This window comes from Canis lupus, chromosome 6, assembly GCF_003254725.2.
Source record: "Canis lupus dingo isolate Sandy chromosome 6, ASM325472v2, whole genome shotgun sequence".
Taxonomy (NCBI): domain Eukaryota; kingdom Metazoa; phylum Chordata; class Mammalia; order Carnivora; family Canidae; genus Canis; species Canis lupus.
The window spans coordinates 1,305,652-1,322,034 of NC_064248.1; the positions used below are offsets into that span (position 1 = coordinate 1,305,652).

At 47.0% G+C, this 16,383-nt stretch overlaps 1 protein-coding gene across 6 annotated transcripts in view; it reads left to right on the forward strand.

Moving 5' to 3' along the window:
- The first annotated feature begins 4,859 nt into the window (after nucleotides 1–4,859).
- Nucleotides 4,860–16,383, forward strand: part of CALN1 (calneuron 1) — a 522,356-nt gene continuing 510,832 nt past the window's right edge. Inside the window, exon 1 of one of the 6 annotated variants that reach the window (XM_035718174.2) lies at nucleotides 4,860–5,059. The gene's annotated coding sequence lies outside the window, so the exon portion shown is untranslated. Of the gene's footprint in view, nucleotides 5,060–15,463; nucleotides 15,776–16,383 lie in introns of those variants that run through there. The other 5 variants (XM_035718175.2, XM_035718178.2, XM_035718179.2 and 2 more) reach the window with 5 other exon arrangements.

The following is a 16,383-nucleotide window of genomic DNA, read 5'->3' on the forward strand; positions in this document are numbered from 1 at the left end:
GAGGAGCTTGGCAGCTTTGGTCAGTGGGCTGATTCAGCTAAACATAGGTGCATGAGTTTGCTTGGGGCCAGTAAGGACCCTGGCCCAGCAGATGGGACAGATGGGAGAGTTCCTTGTAGCAAGTAAGACCAAAGTCAGACCATTAGCAGCATCTATCCCCGTATGTTGCCAGATGTAAATCTGCTGAAGGTCGGACTTGAGCCAACAGCTGGCCAACATTCAGGGATATAGGCAGCAGGTCCTGCCCCTTTTTGGGAGGGTTATTGAGGGTTTTCAGGATACAGGGGCCTACATTCCAATGAAAAACTGGAAAGAAGGCAAAAAGTCCATCTTTCAGATCTGACCAATGTGTTGGGGGCAGGTAAGAGTAGGAAGACTGCAGTTTAGCAGCATTTGAAGTCCTGGGGCTTAATTCCAATTATTCTAGATATTGTGCCTGAGATGAATAAAATGAATTAGATCTGCCTACATTGTCTCATTTATCCATTCATCCATTCAACAAGGATGGAGAGCCTAGTAAATGCCAGGCTCAGGTGGCAGGTGGGAAGGCTTCTGTGACTATGGTTGATAGGGCCAGCGAAGGTAGCACTGTCATGTCATGTTTTGTCTTTCTATTGGCTCATTTCTCTTGCCTTCACTGTGGTAGGATTGGGAGAATAACAGTATTCTGTTTACCAAGACTAAATAGGATCTCATTCTGACATCCCAAGTGGTAGACACTGTCATTCTTGTTAACACCCAGCTCTTTTGACCACTCAGCTTGTGTTGGGAGAATTCCCCACATGATGTGTCAGTGCCTGCCCAACATAAAGCTTGGGAACAAATTTCCCTGGACACGCTCACAGCTGGAGGCAGGCAGGGGACTGAGCCTTTGCTAGTCACATACTCCCTGGACAAACTGCAGTTTGGAAACAAGTGACCTACAGAGGCAGGGGATCATATGGGCTCCACTTTGGCAAAGGTGACGCAGAGCCACTCAACCTTCAGAAAAAGTACAAGCCTAGCCCAGTGATGAAGGGGCATGTTTCCTTGGGGAGGCTGGGGGATAAGCACCTGCTGATTGCTTGGGGTCCCTCTGCAGCACTTAGCTCAAACCAGTCACCCTGCAGTCCTGAAGGTTTCCAGGCTCTTAATGGGCTCCCTCTCCAAAGGAAAGTCCAATTAGACACATCTATCTCTACTTAGGGATTTATCTGAACATCTAGAGATGTTTCATACAAAGGAAATTCTGAGGAGGATTAACCCTATAAGCTCTGTCTTGCATGTTTCTTTAATCAAAATATAGGATGATTAATGATATTGGATCCCTTTCATCAGGGAGAGAACAGTGAGTGGTTATCACTGAAATATCCTCACTCTGGATATGAATTTGCCTTCTCTGCTCACTAAGCTTCTGGTAACATTATTTGCGGACTTACAGAAAGATTTACTCACTATTATGGAATCTCACATAACACTTTTTACAAATTAATCAAGAGGCTCATTTACAGAAAAGGAAGTAAGGACATTTAAAAAACTAATGTCTTGGGGCACGTGGGTAGCTCAGTGGTTGAGTGTCTGCCTTCGGCTCAGGGCGTGATCCTGGAGTCCTGGGATCACGTCCTGCATCAGGCTCTCTGCAGGGAGCCTGCTACTCCCTCTGCCTGTGTCTCTGCCTCTCTCTGTGTGTCTCTCATGAATAAATAATAAAAAAAAATAATAAATAAAAAATCTATCCTCATTGCACACCCTTGCAGAGTAGGTATATAAAATCAGATTTTGCAGTAGTCAGGATATGCCATGTTTCCACAGTCATTTCCCAATTCATGTTGTGCTATTTACTGAGCAGAATTTCTGGGCCAAATGCTTTATGTGCATTATGGTACGTATGCAGTTCTCATAACAGCCCATTTTCCACATGAGAAAACCAAGGCCCAGAAAGGATAAATTGCCCAACACTACATAACTAATACTTCAGAGTTGGGCTTGAGATCCACTCATGACCTTATTCTTTTCACTACATTATGTTCCTCCTTTTTATGAGGAACTAAAGGGGGGATTTTATTTGTCTATTTATTCATTGAAGTATACTTGACATACAATATTACATTAATTTCCAGTGTACAGCACAGTGATTCAACAAGTCTATACGATATACGATGTTTACCACAGGTGTAGCTATCATCTGTGATGATGTAACGCTATTACAATATCATTGAGTATATTCCCTATGTTGTACCTTTCATCCCTGTGAATTATTCATTCCATATTTGAAAGCCTGTGCCTCCCACTCTCCTTCACCCATTTTTCCCATCCTCCCACTGAAGGGGAAAGTTTTTTACACCGTTTCTCATGGCTCTCCCTCTTTTCCCTCTCTACTTTCACCCTGACTTCAGAATTAGAGCCATAATCCACAGCTTCAAAGGATATTTGAGAGTAAGGGTTGCTTATGAGGTATCCAGTTAGGAAAAGGGATACTGATTCATGTCACCTCCTCTTTACTGAGCTCAGACAAGATTAAGGAGAAAGTTTTTATAGCTTATTATAAAGCTATAGCAATCAAAACAGTGTGGTTTTGGCACAGGATAGATAGCTATAGCAATGGAATAGAATTGAGGATCCAGAAATAAATTCATACATTTATGGCCTATGTATTTTGGAAAAGATGTCAAGATCATTCAATGGAGAAAAATAGTCTTTTTAACAAATGGTGCTGGGAAAACTGGAAATTTACTTGAAAAATAATGAAGCTGGACCTCTGCCTGACACCATACACAAAAACTAACTCAAAATGGATCAAAGACTTGAATATAAGAACTAAAACCAGGGGCGCTTGGATGGTGCAGTCAGTTAAGTGTCTGACTCTTGGTTTCAGCTCAGGTCATGATCTCAGACATGAGATTGAGCCCCATGTTGAACTTCTCACTCAGCATGGAGTCTGCTTAAGACTCTTTCTCCTTCTCCTCTTCCTCATTGTGTTCTCTCTCTCTCTCTCAAATAAATAAATACATCTTTTAAAAAAAGAATTAAAACCACAAGACTCAAAGAAGAAAACATAGGGGCAAATATCTATGATCTCAGATTTGGCAATGAATTTTTAGACGTGACATAAAAAGTACAAGCAACAAAAGAAAAGCATAGATAAATTGTACTTCATCAAAATTTAAAACTTTTTTACATTAAGAGTATTATTAAGCCATAAAAATGATGAAATCTTGCGACTTGCAACATAGGTGAGGTTACAGAGTATATTGCTAAGTGAAATAAGTCAGAGAAAGAAAAATACCATATGATTTCCACATGTAGAATTTAAGAAACAAATGAGTAAAGGGGAAAAAATAAGAGAGAGAAAGAGGAACCTAAACAAGAAATAAAATCTTAACCATATAGAAAAAACTGATGGTAACCAGAGGGGAGGAGGATGGAGGTAAAGGATGAAAAAGGTGATGGGGATTAGAGAGTACTCTGATCTTGATGAGCGCTGGGTGGTGTATAGAACTGCATCCCTGAAACTAGTATAATACTGTATGTTAACTATCCTGTAATAGATAAAAGACTTAATTTAAAAATGTGCTCTGCATCCTCAAAAAAAGAGCATTATTAAGTAAATGAAAAGACAATCTACAGAATGGGAGAAAGTATTTGCAAATCATATGTCTGATCAGGGTTTTATATCTAGAATATATAAAGAATTCTTACAGTTCAACAAGATGACAACCTAATTTAAAAATGGGCAAAAGAGGCAAAAAAAATGGGCAAAAGATCCAAATAGACATTTCTCCAAAGAAGATAAATAAATGGCCAACATACATGAAAAGATGCTCAACATCATTAGTCATTAAAGAAATGCAAGTCAAAAGCCCAATGAGATAGCATTTCACAACTGTAAAAATGGCTATTAAGGAAAAAAAAAAGGATGTTTTGGAGAGAATGGGCAGAAATTGGAACTCTATAAATTGCTAGTAGGAATATAAAATGGTTCGACCGCTGTGAAAAACATGATAAACGTGTGTTTAAGTTAAACATATGATTGCCACATGACCCAGCAATTCCACTCTTAGATCCATATCCTAAACTATTGAAAACAAACATTTACAGCAGCACTGTTTACAAGAGCCAAAAGGTAGATACAACTCAAATGTGCATCAACAGGGGATAAATAAATTGTGGTGTATATATACAATGGAATATTATTTGATCATAAAAAGGAATGAAGTCTAATACATGCAACAATGTGAATGAACCTAGAAAACATTATGGTAAGAGAGAGACCAGACACAAAATGTCACATACTGTATGATAATATTTAAATGAAATATCCAGAATAGATAAATCCATAGATATAAAGCACAAATTGTGGTTGTCAGGTGCTGGGGATAGAGGGGGGATGGAATAGGTATAGGGTTTCCTTTTATGACAATGAAAGTATTTTGCAACCAGATAGAGGTGATGATTGCACCTGTATGTATTAAATGCCATTGAATTGTTCACTTTAAAATGATTACTTTTATGTTTTGTGACTTTCACCTCAATAAAAATTACATTTTTAAAAAAGCCTAAAGCAAGAAAACAGTTTCATAGCAAAGGATTCAAGCCAGAGTGTGTTGCTGGGTAGGGGTCAGAGCTCAAATTTAAGCAGCAAGATGAAGTTAAATAGGGCCATATCCAGAGGACTATAAGGGGGGCATGTAACCCTACCAGCCTTGGTGTTGCTCTGCAGTGGACCTAGAGGTGGCAGTCGGCCTGCTGCTTCTACAGCTCCTTGGGAGTTAATTTGATCCTCTGGAGTTTTTACAAGGCTCTCTCCAGCTCCTCCTCCACCTGCCTGCCTCGCCAGAGAGGCCTGGCTGGGCTCCAGGATGCTCACAGCACACTTCTCCCTCTTGCAGTCTGGGGAGGCAGCCTAGCCAGTGTCTGGCGCGACTTCAGTGGGCTCCAAGGGGCCAGGCTGGGCTGGCTCTGGGGTGAGGCTCCCCGGCTGTGTGGACACTGCAAATTCATCTTCTCATCCCAGCTAACAGCTTTGGGACCACTTTGGCAGCTCCAGGGAAAGGATTTGGGACCGCCTCCAGGGACATAGGTAAGCGAGAAGGTCTGTGAGGGGTAGGGACACAAAAGGGGAATAAACAGCCTCTGACACATCCAAGATGTGTGTGACTCCACACTGGTCTCCTTATTTTAGACCCACAGGAAGGCTTGCAGCTGTTCTCCAAGTGTGGGGGTGGGGTGGGTATTTTAGGGACATGCTTCTGTTTAACTTCTACTTGATCTTCAGAGCTCAACATAGATACCACCTTCTCCAGAAAGCCTTCCTAAGCCCTAAGGTGCCCTTTCTCTATGTCCTCAAAGCATCTTGGCACTTCTATGTAGCACTTTCTATACTATATTGTAGATGCCTAGTGACCTCTCAGTTACCCCACATATTAGACTGTGGACTCCCTTGTGGCTGAGTGCCCTCCTCCAGATGTCCCCTTACCTTCCTGTCAATGACCCTAGAGGTATCCTAGGTGCCTGCTGTTGACCTGGGGAAGGAGGGATAATATTTTCTTTTACTTTGCCAGGCAAGTGCCTGTTCACATGTGCACACACATGTACAACACACATATGACCTCAAGGAAAGTTCAGTGTGTTCTTCAATCCAGTTCCTTGTGATAGAATCTAAACTATACAGGACTGGAATGGTAATGGGTTGAAGGGTGTGGGCATTGTGGCTTTAAACTAATTAGCTCAAACTCCTGCATCATACCAAGAACAGGCCCTCCCTGCCCAGACCTTCAGGGTGTTGGCCCCCACATGGAGGTCTCCCCGGTTGACCAGATCTCTCACTCAGACCTGTTTTTTATGTTCATTCTGCTTCATTTTGGTTTCTTCCTTTGCTGGGCTGGGATATTCCCTTGGTTGGGGTGTCCCAGCTCCTCATTATATTAAAGTCTCCATTCATTTTGCTGATGCTCAGAATGAGGGAGAGGCTTGGAGCCTAGAAGTCAGAGGAGAGAAGGGAGGGGACCCTTCTCTGGGTAGGAAGCTTGCTTTTTTTTTTTTTTTCTTCTTTTCTTCTATGATTTTCCCAAACTACTTTAAACAACAAATCACTTATACTGCAAGTGTTAATCTCCTGCCCACAGACCTCAATGATCTACATACAAGATTCATGTCTTACTGCTAGCATAATTTTTGGACTTTATTATGCTGGAAGAGTGTCTGTCTCTTTCCCGACCTTGACTGTGACACTACAAAACCCTCTTCTATTGGTTTGGCCTTGGAGAGATCTGTTTTCAATTCCCACTTCTCATTTCCCCTAGCTGCAGTAATTAGGGGTGAGGGTGAGTGGAATATGTTAATCTTGGTATAAATAGGCACAAGCCAGGTCTTAAAACTCAAATTTGGGGTTAGGAGTGTTCAGGACACTAGCAAATGCAGGAGGTCACTGCAATAGCCTTGCAGAGGGACCAGTAAGACATAGCCCCTAGGCTCAAAAGCACATAGTCCAGTGTGTTTGAGGGAGCAGAGAGGTGTCTGGGAACTTAGAGTGTAAGTCTGGGTGGGAAGTGTATGCTGCTTTGAGGGCACAGAGGATGGGAGCCTAACCTTGTGCATGACAGAAGACTTCCTGGGTGAGGTGATGTCTGATTTCAGCCACAAAGACCAAATGAAAGTTACCCAGGAGCATGTCCATCAGCACCCTGATTCCCCAAATTCTCTCTTCTTTCTCAAGCTATGGGAAGACCAGAGAGAGGCATCTGAGATCCTCTCTGTGGTCCAGGATATTTGAGTTTAGTAGCTTGGACTCTGAAGCACTAGCCGGACTGAGAGTACCTTTGGATATTCTCCTGGGTGCCTGGGCAGATATGGAGACATCAAGAAGCACTGGGAGTTCTCAGAAAGCCTTAGGGGTTGACATATGTACCACTCCTGGTTTCTGTCCAGAAGATTTTCAAGGATGGGTTCCAGTTTGGGATGTAGGACACTGGTGGTTTCCGTCTTTAGCCTTTGCTATGTGATGGCATCTATTTCAAGAACTAAAATTTAGGAATCCAAGGGGATTCATAAGCCAACCTAGCAGTGCCTATTCTTCCTGTGGCTGAAAAAGGGAGCTGGAGATATTGCTCTAAATTTACTTGAGTGGTTTACGTCCCAAAGCTGGCATTGTTCAGGCTACACTATTACCTGGGGCAGTTTCAATGAGAGAGTCTTGAATGGGTTTGTTCAATGAATAATCTCAGATGGGCTTAGAAATGCTAAGAAAAGTTTAGCTGCGGAGGTTGGCCACATGAAACAGAGGGCGAGAGGGAAAAGCTAGGAATATGCGGATTAGCATGAATGAGGGAGCTAGCAGTGTGGTGCCCTTCAGGTGGATATGCCTAAGATTGCTGCTTGGCCACCATTGCAGTATGAATTCAAGGAAAGAATTCTACGCACCTCCTCTCCCTCTGCCCTCTCTTCCTTCTCATGTTATTATTATTACTGAGGAGGCTGTGGTCCAGGTGGGCCGGGGGATGATAATATACAAAATAGGAACTGATTTTCTTTTTTTGTAAAGTAGTATTAGTCCTACCTAGCCCTGGCTTTTAGCTGTGCTTCTGAATCCAGCTATATTCAGGACCAATAAAGAGATACTTACTTACCTCTGGCTAGAGGAAAACCCAACAGAACTTCACATCACTGGTTTTCTGTACTTTGGGTTATTCACACTTCCAGTGTCTCATCCTTCCCTACCCTTCAGGGTGGAAGGGAGACCATATGAACATTTACTCCGTCTGCACAAGCTATGATGAGATGGTGGGAGCTGGGGGACCAGTAAGCTGTACCCAGTAGCTAGAGAGGGACCCAGTAAGAGATGAACTCTGTCCTACTCTCAACCAATTCCAATTCCGCCATCACAAATGCCTCCATGTTTTTCCTTTAGGGTTGTGGTGATCTTCCTCCCCTCTTTCTGAGCTGTCCTTGGATTCTTGGAGCTTTCCAAGTCCCTGGAAGAGATGGTGATTGGCTCCATGATGGTCTTTACCTTTTAAAACGTGCAAGTTCTCTAACCTGAGAAGGAAATGGTCTTGGCCTGTAAGGACAACCTGCCCAAGTTGAACCCCTGCACCTCAGCCTCTGCCCTAGTGGGGTCCTCCAGGAGAGGCTCAGAGCCCAGTCACCTTAGTGTGTAAAGATGCAGGTGGTGGGAGGGAAGCTTTTGCCAGGATCTTTTTGGCAATGAATGGAAATAAAATGGCAGTGACCCCTAGATGACACCATTTGGGGAAACTACCTCTCTGTGCTTTCTTTCAATGATGAGCATGTATTAATCATGTAGAAGTTACATAGAAATTAACAAGGACACTAGCCAGGGAAGACATAAATCCAGTCCAACCTCATTGTGGACTATAATTGGCCTGGATGGAGTGAACCACATAGGATCTTTTGGTTGGGGGAAGGGAGTGGGTGCTTTGGGCATCCTGGCAGCTCCCATTTCATTTCCTGCTCAAGCCTCCTTGCAAGACTCCCAGTTCTTGGCTAGAAAGGACCCTGGTTGCAGGGCTGGCTGGTGGCTGTTCACACACCCCTGACAAGGCTGCCCTTTGTCCAAACCCCACTGTTTGTAGCCTTCTCTCCACGGTAGGTTTTCTGTGTTTGGAACTAGAACACTGGGACTGTGGACATCACTTGGCTTTGCTTCTTCTGGCCTCAGCTTATGCCTGTATATACAGGCCTGTCTGACTGGTTTGTTGTCTTATAAGCCAATGATTTTTATTGTTGAGTTTGGCGTCTCCCTTGGGTATTAGATAAGGAGAGGAAGTTGGGCCTTTGACTGTCAGTAGATGGCCTTGACAAGTGACAGTAAGGAAATGACACTGCCGCTCACAAAATGTATTATCCAGAGCACCCTGCTGGGGCTGCTGTACTCCGAGAGGCTCAGATGGCACGGCCAGCTGTGCTGGTACCCAAGGTCAGGTGAATGGAGCAAGACTATCCTTCAAGCTGTTTATGAGCTGCTTGTTACCTCCAGGAAATTCACCCAGGGATGGCTCCCTGCTTCCCCAGGCTGCTGCATTAGCCAGTGTGTAGCTGGAGGACCCAATGTCTACCCCAGCTGCACCTCTGTGTCAGGACTTAGAGGGGTCTCCTATGGCCCAGAGATCCCTGGGCCCTGGGAACATATTTCACTAATGACACTTATCCTTTAGTCTAGTTCTTGCTTTGAATCCGTCAGGCTCTCTCCTAAGGTATTCCGTGGCACAGGAGTGCCACCCTCTCAGCCAAGGAAGTGGAATAGAGAGAAGGGAGGAGGAAGGCAAGAAGAACTGGGGAGAATGGAATCTGAGATGGTTGGAGAGAATGAATCAGGGAGCACCTGTTTGTTCTAGCCATTTTGCTATTTGCGAACCCTCTGAACACTTGAACTTTAGGGCTATGGAGCAAAACCCAGACTCACGGGTGATTCAGGGAGGCAAAGCTCTGTGCCCTGCCATCAGGGCGGAGAGGGGCGTGGAGCAACACCTGAACTGAATCCACACCAGCCATGTCAATGTGACAATGGGGGCTGCCGGAGGACAGGGCCTAAGAGCTGATCAAGAAGTTTCATCTGGTATCGGGGGGAGACCTCTACCAACACCTTACACTTATGCAATTGAGCCCATGTGTTCACAAAAATCTCATGAGGCAGTAGGTGTGGGGATTTTCATTTCTACCTTAACACCCTCGGAATGGGGTAGACATCTTTTTTATCTGTAAATCTGTGCTGTGACTTTGATGCTTTTGTAAGCGGTAACTCCAAATCTCTGTGCACATATATTCTATATTCATGGAAATGAATACCTTTTGTTCAAATTGGGACCTATGTCTTTCCTATGATTTAACAGATTGTGGGCAAGACTAGAGAAGTGGTTGCCTCCAGGAAACCTTTTGTTCTTGCATTTGGGTTGTGTAGCCTGATTCTGTGGGCAGGGTCACAATGAGACAACTCTAGATAATTTGACTAATGTGAGAAAAATAAGAAAATTTAAAAACGTGTATTTTTCTAACAAATAAGACAACTATTTACTTATTGCTCAGACTTTCCCTTGATAATAGGTCAGATGCTTACCAGATGCCCCAACCGTTGACATTTTTATTGGAACTTCGCAGGTGTGAGTTTTACACATTTTGCATTTTTCACCAAGGAGTTAAGCTCACTTAGCTTGTTAATGTGGAAGTATATCCTCCAGTTCATTTGAACCAGAATTTTTTTTATTGGAGTTCAATTTGCCAACATATAGAATTTCAATTTGCCAACATTTGTTGTGGGAGCACTCTGTACCAGGCACTAAGGATGTGAGGGCAAAGAATACCTGTTCACTAAGGCAGCAAGGGAGGACATTCGAAGCTGAAGGAAGAGCATGTGCCAAGGCCCAGAGATGTGTAGAGATGGCCTCTTATGGGAGTTGCAAGTGCTTTTATGTGTCTGTAGCTGACAGGAATTAGAAGGGGATCTGGAAGGAGATGACAAAAGGTACATTGAGGCCAGCAGCTTATAAAGGACTTTTAATTTTTTAATTTATTTATTTGTTGAGAGGGAGAGGGAGAGAGAGAGAATCTCAAGCAGACTCTCCACTGAGTGCAAAGCCTGACATGGGGCTCGATCTTATCACCCCGAGATCATGACCTAAGCAGAAAGTAAGAGTCAGATGCTCACACTACTGAGCCACCCAGGTGCCCCTACTAAGGACCTTTTAGGTAGATTAAGGAGTTTGATTTTATCCCAAGCACCATGGGGAACAAATGTTTCGTAGTAAGCTTGATTCCATTGTGCTCCTATTGTAAACCCTTGTTCAATTTTCCTTCATTGCTCACTTGTGTTAGAGAACAGATTCCTTAGATATCCCATATTGACGAAGAATCTTTTATAAAGGTGCCTCCCTCACTGTGTCACAATCCAGCCTAGCCCTGCGGGAGCTTCCTGTCTCCCTGACCATGAAGTCCCAAGCCTCATGAGTGCCTCCTGCTTACCTCTCCATCTGACCATGAACCAGTCTTACTTCATGAGCAACACTGAACTGGTTTTCTTCCATTCCCTGGCCTTGCCTGGTGCCCAGGGGAACAATCTCTTCCCCATCACATCATCAATACCTACTTAGTTTCCAGGTCCTAGTTTCACCACCAGCCTCGGGAACCTTCTCCAATTCCCCAGAGTAAGTTAGTCCTTTGATGACAACTGGTAGTAGCACTGTGCATGTCTTCTTATTTGCCCTCATTCTCCTTTACAATTGTTTGATATTTGTCTTTCTGCAACCTCTTAAGCTCCCTGAGGGCTGGGCTTTATCTCTGATGCCTAGCAGGACACTAGACACTATTTATGGATAGGTGGAGGTGGGGGCATTCATTTCGATACATCTTGTAGGAGACCAGATGAGAGAGCAAATGGCTTCCATGAAGCCAGTGGCAGTGGGACAGAGAGGGGGATGGTTTGTGAATGGCCAGATCTCTAGGCTAGTTCACACTGGATCGGACTTGACGTGGATCCTGGAAGAGTGGAAAGAGGTAGAGATGATGTCAGGGAATGCAAAGGCCTTTGCTCCCTTGCCTCACACTATTATCCCTGTCCCCTGTAGAAGAGGGGATAATTTTGCTGTCTGTGATTTTTGCCTTTTTGCCTTTATTACTCTTATGAGAGACTTCCCAAAGGAAGAAGACTTAGTAATCACTGGTCTGAGCCTGGGAACTGCATTAGTGAGCAGTTCTGGTCCCTGTGCTCAGAAAGTCCATGCCACACATGGTCACTCTGTTGCTTTTCTTGTCTTTTTGCAGACAGCCTGCCTGGATAGGACGTTGCTTAGAGCAGGCCTTGCTAGCCCCTCGGGGCTGCTTCTTTCTGCCACCAAGATTTGCTCTCAGGCCTCATCATCATGTGTTCAGTGTGGAGGAGAAGACACCAGATCCTCCCTTGGTCCGAACTAGGACACCTTGTCCAAGCTCTGCCTAGGGCTCTTTTGTTCTCAGTGGGCTGTTCACAGACCCCCAAGAGGATGAAATGAGAGATGAATTAAGATCCTTCAATTCCCTAAAAGTCCACACTGTCCAAGTTCCAAAATATTAGCGAAACATACTACCATTTACCTAACACACCTAACACAGCTAAATAATAAGCGGAATAGAATGTGTGAATTACCCAGAGTCCTTCCCTGCTGGGCTGGTGTTCAATTCCGTTTTCTCGCTGTTGACTTCCTAAGTTGGCCTTACGATTCTTTTGCTTTGACTTCAATAGACCTAAAATTAGACCAGGGATATTTTTTCTTTCTGATATGCAAAGATTTGGTGTCATAAGTGACAAATATGTAATATAAGGATGTGCCAATGGGCTCCAACCTGCAGAGGGGTCTTAATATTTTACTCTTTCTTGTAATTTCTTTCAATTCATGAATGTTAACATTTATATTCTCAAATGCATCATAAGGGCTAGGATGTTCAGATTATGACTTGCTCATGACTATCAGAATGCTCAGATTGGAGATCTCCAAGGAAAATTCTTGTCCAGCAAGGAAAACAAAACCACACTAGATGTTTCAAACAGATGGCATTCAATACACAGGACTAGTTGCACAGGAATTGGAAAGCTGAAATAACCCCAAGAATTAGTAATTGAAAGAACAGCTACCATCCCTGGGACTGAGGGAATGAGAGAGAAAGGTGGTCTCACTGGACTAGAAGAGCCCCGAGGTGGCTGGTGCTCAGACCCCTGAGGGAGGCGTCAACCCGGCAGGACTGCCATGGCTGAGGAGACCCAGGGTGGGGGTGGTGTGGCACAGCTGGTGGTCTGACCATTGAGCGACATGGCTACTGGCACCCCTCTGAGGTGGGCAAGGCTGGTCTTAGCCATTCCGAAGGGAAGTGGGGATAGGGATCATCCCTCTGTGGTTTTCTCTTCCCTGGCCTCCCCATCTTCCTGGAGTCCTTCTTTGAGCCAACAAGAAAGCCAGTGAGTAGGGGGTGCCTGGGAAGAGTGGTCTGGAGCACTCAGCACCAGCATCACAGAGGGCCCATGGGTGGCCAAAGCTGAGTGGCTGCAGGGAACAGCCAGATTCACAGAAGCAGATCTGCAGACAGGCCAGTTTCGAGGCTCCACAAAGTTATTCCTCCCTCATACAGGGATTGGGCCTCCTGGTCGTGTTCTGGTAAGCTTATCTTGCAGAGGTCTGCTAAAGTCAAGCTCCTGCAGTAGGCATGACGAGTGTGGGCATTCCCAGCTGTCAGTCACTGGAGAAGAGGCAGGCCAGAGGGATGCTAATGGCAGAGCTTAGATAGGAGGGAGCTTCTGCTTCTCTCTGAGTCGTAGTCTCTTCAGTTGGACTTTGAGAGGTCAGGATCATCTTGAGGGCACTTCCTGGTGGTGGATGCTGCCGATGGCCTGCCCCTCCTCCTCAGCTGGGGGCCTCCCCACAGAGCTGAGGCAGCCATCATGTCTGCCAGGGGACCTGGCTTTCTGTTAAATCTCCAGGTTCACAGCTCTTTGTTCTGAGGAGCTGTGGAGAGTGCTGAGGGAAGATTTGAACTGTGGCATTTGGGGCCTGGAGTCCTGTGAGGCCATCATGGTGGTGATGTGGGGTGAGCGCTCTAAGACAACTCCGAGCCAAGGGGTGTGCCAAGGGGTGTTGAGGCCGCTGCCCCTCCCTGCACGTCAGCCCCTCCCCCTCCGTGAACATTCTCTTTGTTGTCAGTCTGAAAACTGGGGGCTTGATTTTATTACTGAAAACCAGAAAAGAGACCCCAAGGATGTGAGGAATTTCTGGCTGGAGTGAATAGACCTTGGAATCCCCCATTCACCTTCAGACATTTCCTTGTCAAGTGGTCCGCTGTGCCAGCCTCCACCGGCCCAGAGGCCACCTCCTTGGGGACACCCATGAGGTGCCAGGGGGCTCTGGGGTGGTGAGGCTGTGGGAACACTGTTGGTGCCAGGCACACATCTCCCACCTCCACCCCCAGCCCTGATCTGACCGGTCCCCTTGCCCGGTGTCTTTAAAAGGCGAGAGAAGATGCCACATGCAAGTCTCCCAGGAAGACGGAGGACCAGAAACCACTTTGAACAGATGTCTGGATGGGTGATAGCAGAGTCTTTGCTGACAAGGGTTTTATTGCCGGTGGGCATGAGGACTCTGGGCACCTCAGGGTGAGAGGAAAGGCCAGGGTAGGGGGAAAGAGAGATTTTTGTGGAGAGAGACTGTACTGTTCAGTGATTTTGCCCGGCTCGGCTGGAATAGACAGTGGCACCTCTTTCTGACCTTTGCCAGCCTGAGCAGGCTGCGTGCAGGCTCCATCTCTCAGAGCAGCGCCTGTGATCTGGGAGAGAGTATCCAACCCGCTCCATCTCTCACTGACGCCGAGGCCCTTGGAGATGATTCTGCACAGTGTTTCTCGAGACTTTTTAGCGCATGCCCTCTGCAGTGTGCTGTCCCCGTCAGCCAAGATGTGGTCAAGCTCGGTGTTCGGTTAATGGAATATGTTTTCTAAAAGTGCCTGTGTCCCCCTCTCTGTTAAGAGCGTTGCTGGCTTAGTTCGACACTGACGTTTTACAAATGAGAAAATCCAGGCCCAGGAGGGGAAGGGGTCACACATGTGCTCAGAGCAGAGGCGGAAGGGATCGGAGGTTCACCCCCTTTCTAAAGCCGGATGCCCCCTGGGATGCCCGTCGGCACTCACACCCTGAGGCAGAACACTGAGACTGGTGAGCCTCATCGGCCGGATTTATTTGTATGCCTACTAGGAGAAAGTGGCACTAAAATATAAAACAGCGCATAAGGTACTACTGTATCGGCTAAAGAGGCATCACCGGAAAGTCACTTGCATGAATGCCACACATATGACAGACCAGGATGGGCATGAGACGCTGAGGTCCTAGTCAAGCCAAGGCTTCACAGATAGACTGGCAAGAGCAAGTAGAAAGAGGCTGTGGGGACAGAGGCTCCCTGGGGGGGACCGTCTTGAATTGAAACTGTCCCTGACTCAAGCCCTGCTCTCGGAAAGGCAGCCAGGGAGCCAGGCAACTCTGCACATGGGTTTGCTCTTGCCCTCCTACCTCCACCACCTTATCCCGGTCTCCCCTCCTGGTCGTGCTCTGGAGAAATAGTCACAACTATTTCTCTTGGTGTATGGGTAAGACATCTGGCTGGCCACAGGCCCTGCGCCTCTGCATCTGGATGTCTAGAAGGGGGGCCGTGTGTGTGCACGGTCAGGTATGCAAGTACGTGGGCAGGCATGTGTGCATGGGCAGCTGTGAGTGTGCATGGGCAGGCATGTGTGTACATGAGCAGACGCACGCGTGTGTGTTTCTCCAGGTGCTGTCCGCCCAGCTCCACGTCTGGGGAGGGTGGCCGTGGTGCCACCTGCACCCAGGGACCCCAACCCTCCTCCCTGGTCCGGAGGCGGCACCTGAGATGTTGGCGCTCCATCAGGCGGGCCGCGCCCAGGTCCACAGCCCTGTGGTTTTGATCTCAAACCGCAACCCGAGCCCCGGGGCAGGAGCCGCGCCTTCCCACCCTCGGCTGGTCCCTCGCTGGAAGGACAGGTCCGCAGGAAGCCTCCCAGCAGCCGGGGCAGTGGCTGGAGCAGCAGCAGCCGCAGCAGGAAGAGCACCACCAGCACCCTCCAAATTGGGACTCTAGCCCTTTAAATCTGCTCAGTTACCAAAAAAGAAGAGGCATCAGACCCTGTTAATTAAAGCTCGCCCTGGTCCATCATTCTGAGGAGCTGCAGTGCTCTGCTCCTTCCCGGTGGCTTAGAGATTCTCCTAAACTCCCAGCCATGGATCTTGGAGAATTTCCCCCGAGATCAGCAGGAGGTATGATCCTTGTCGATGGCACTCTGGGGCCCGTGCGGCTCTAGATCAATGATACCACTGACTGCATGGACACTGCCTGGCCCCTGTCTTTCCCGCTTCCCCTCTGCCTCCTCTCCCATTTCCCAGCTTGTGTTTAGTTGAGACAAATCAAGTTTTCATAGGGTTTGGAGGACGGGGAGGGGGTGAGGGGGGCGGTCCGGAGGTAGCTCCCAGCGCGTTTGTTTTGGCCCTGGCTTCACCTGGCTGCCAACGTGGTTGGGGGAGCCGGGGGAGCGGGGGGAGCCGGGGAACATGACTCTTGGAGCTCGGGCTCGTGCAGCACCATTTCCTCCTTGCAGGGTCCCCTCCCGCAGGGTATCATTAAAAGGGCATAAGCCTGGGTTCACTCGCCTCTTAAATCAGTGACCTGCCGCTCGGGTGGCCTGGAGGGGCCGTGCGGCTGCTCCCCTGTGTTGTTATTGGAGAACTCGGTGCATCCAACTTTCCGCAAACCATCCCGGCAGGAGAGCGGCGCTGGCACCTGTCCCGCCCCCCCCCCCCCCGTCCCCCCCTCGCCCTCCCCCTGCCCCCCTACCTCCCCAGGCTAGGCGGCTAGACGGGAATGCAAT